The 2,874-nt window shown below is 41.2% G+C and overlaps 1 protein-coding gene across 3 annotated transcripts in view; it reads right to left on the bottom strand.

The window, feature by feature from the left end:
• Positions 1 to 2,874, bottom strand: part of LPIN1 (lipin 1) — an 85,115-nt gene that overhangs the window by 27,317 nt on the left and 54,924 nt on the right. The window lies entirely within an intron of this gene.

Below are 2,874 nucleotides of genomic sequence, written 5' to 3'. Positions count from 1 at the left end.
GGGGGGGTGTTGATGGTCTTGCTGGAATTAAAAACTGGAAGTTCCTGAATACAGAGTCTTGTCCCTCCTCTCAGGGTTCAACTGATCACTATATTTGGGATCAGGAAGGAATTTGACCCCATGGTTAGACCAGCCCAATCTGTCAGGAGGGGGCGGGGTTGCCTTGCTCTGTAGCTGGGAGAGTTGTCCTCTTCCTTGAATTTCTTGAGTGTATTTTAGCAGGAGGACTTTGATGGTGTCCTCATCTCTCTCCTTTATTTATAGCAGGTTAGCGTTCCTGCTATTCTGGGGCAATGTGGTTTGTAGTTGTGCAGCAGAATTGTTTGTTTAGTTTTAGGAACAGATTAGACAAACACATGTATGGGATGGTTTGGATAGGGACTTGGGCAAGATGACCTCCTGAGGTTCCTTCCAGCCTTATTTTCTATTATGTTATAAATGGTAATTTCTGGGGTAAAGTTAACCCATACAAATCTTTCCAAGCAACAAGTATTTGTAAGACCTGGTAAGAACTAGCAAGGCCTCATCTGGATTACAGTCCCTAGTGCTGAACAGTATATTTCAGGAAGGTTATGGAACAAATGGAGAGAGAGTCTAGAGGAAAGCAACAAAAAATAACAGCTCTAGAAAACATAAGCCCTGAGGAAAGGTTGAAAGACCCAAGTTGTCTAATCTAGAAAACAAAAGGCTAAAAGGAGGATATCACAACAATCTTCTAACATGTAAAAGGCTACTACAATGAGAAAGGCTGTAACCTGTTCTCCATGTCCATTGGGTTTAAGATGCTACAAGAGAGATGTGGCTAGGGGGGAAATATTCTAACTGTAAGGATAGTTAAATGTTGAAATAGATTACCTAGATTGATTGTAGAATCTCTATTACTGAAAGTTTAAGAGCAGGACAGACAAATATCTGTTAGGAATTGTTTAAGTGTGGTTGATCCTGCCTTCAGGTATGGGAATGGACTATAATAATTTCTCAAGATCCTTTACACCTCTATTTCCTATGATTCTACAACCCTTTTATTCAGTAGTCATTTCTTCCCTTGACTGGTTCGTTCCACTAATAACTGGAATGCAAGTGCTGGTGTTTAGGGGGAAAAAACAGTATATTTCATACCCATGAAAGGTGTTTTGACTGGTAACCAAAGAGAAGAATGGTGAAGTCTTGAACCCATTGAAATGAATGGCTAAACTACCCTTCGTTTCATCCCAACTGAGACGTAACCCTGAATCTCCTAATCGACCCACCAAAAGCACAGAGATGAGTAAAATATTTGCAGTGAAACACAAAACTCAATTGGTTGTACAATTCATTACTAACTCAAAAGTGGCCGTGTCTGCATGAGCTTTAGTACTTGCATAAATTACGGTACAATAGTGTCAGAGCATGGTTTTTTCAGACACTACGGCACAATATCTTGTTACTACTGCGAAGAAGCATCACATCATGGTTAGTGCCCACCAACGCCACTGCACAGTAGCATCTCATGTAGACATGCCCACTAAGACCAAATTCACTAGATGTTTGCAAATATGGGGCAGTTTACTTTGAGGCTGTATGTTACATTACAGTTGCATAGATTTACAGCCGTATGTGGTCCTGACACAAAGGCACACTAAGTAATGCCATGGCACTGACTGAACTTGTGTCTTAGGGTGTTTATATGCGTACTCTGGGAGACAGGGTGGGACACTTTAATTAGAAAGCCATGCCAATTAAAAGTGCCCAAGTATCACATGTATCAGCATCCCTGTGCTGAAAAAATGGCAGCAGCGTGCTTTGTATTAAAGCTCATTTGACGAGCCTTAGTTCAAAGCACTCCACCACCATTTTTCAGTGTGGGGATGCCAATACACATGATGCCAGAGTCTGGTAGAGCACATTCATTTCCATGCTGCAGCAGACTCAGTTAATTGAGCACATCGGAGCAGCCTCCCTGCACATGTATAGGAGCCCTTAAATTTTCAGTGAATTTAGAGTCCAAATTCAAAATGACACTAAGAGGTTTTGAACTCACATGGATCAAAACCAGAGATAATATTTGTGTAGAAAACAACACTGCAGAATAGCTGTTTTCCTAACAATGTCCTGTTAATGAACCCTGTACAATGGGGAGCAGTTCTAAGGGTAAGAGGATAGTTTAGGTACTATGGTCTATTGAATCTGTGGCCAACTGGGGTACTGATTAGTGCCAAATATGATATTTATTACTTAGCAGCCATTTATAGAGCATCTCCACATTGAGTCTTGATATGGAAACCTGACCACCAGACAGACGTTGGACCAAGCCCACCAATTCATTTAACATAAACCACCAAACAGCTGTCAGATGCTCACAGCAATCTGTTGCTCCCAGGCTGCTTGGCTTGCAAATAAGTAACTTAGCAGTGGAAAACACTGTATCCAATTACAAATCTCCCTAGAGAACATATGCTTCTTTTCTGGCACTTCAAGCAAGGCCTACTACTGTAACAACTGTCCAAATCTTAGTCTCGACTTCTACTGAGATTACAAACTCTATACAGACATAATAGAAGACACAGACACCAAATATTCAGTTACAGAATTCAGTTGTCCGTATAAATATAATCTATGCTGAGAAGCCAACAAATATTGATCCAAAAGAGAGGGGAGGATAAATCATCATGAAGGACTTTTACTTTTAGGACTTTTTAGCTCTAAATACTTTGAATATTTTTGTAACCCAGCAAATAAATAATGTAATGTAGACAAAATTTAGCCTTGCTCACTCTGGCCATATCTAGACAAGCACAGCCACATCAGTGGTGCCACATAACACACATTCAGCTGTTCCCCCTGCTGCAAGATAGCAGCGTGTGTAGGGAGTTGGGGGGGGGGGGGGGGGGGGGG

The sequence above is a fragment of the Gavialis gangeticus genome, unplaced genomic scaffold, assembly GCF_001723915.1.
Source record: "Gavialis gangeticus isolate Ggan-Ray unplaced genomic scaffold, GavGan_comp1, whole genome shotgun sequence".
Lineage (NCBI taxonomy): Eukaryota > Metazoa > Chordata > Crocodylia > Gavialidae > Gavialis > Gavialis gangeticus.
This window is presented reverse-complemented; position numbering and strand designations above follow the sequence as displayed.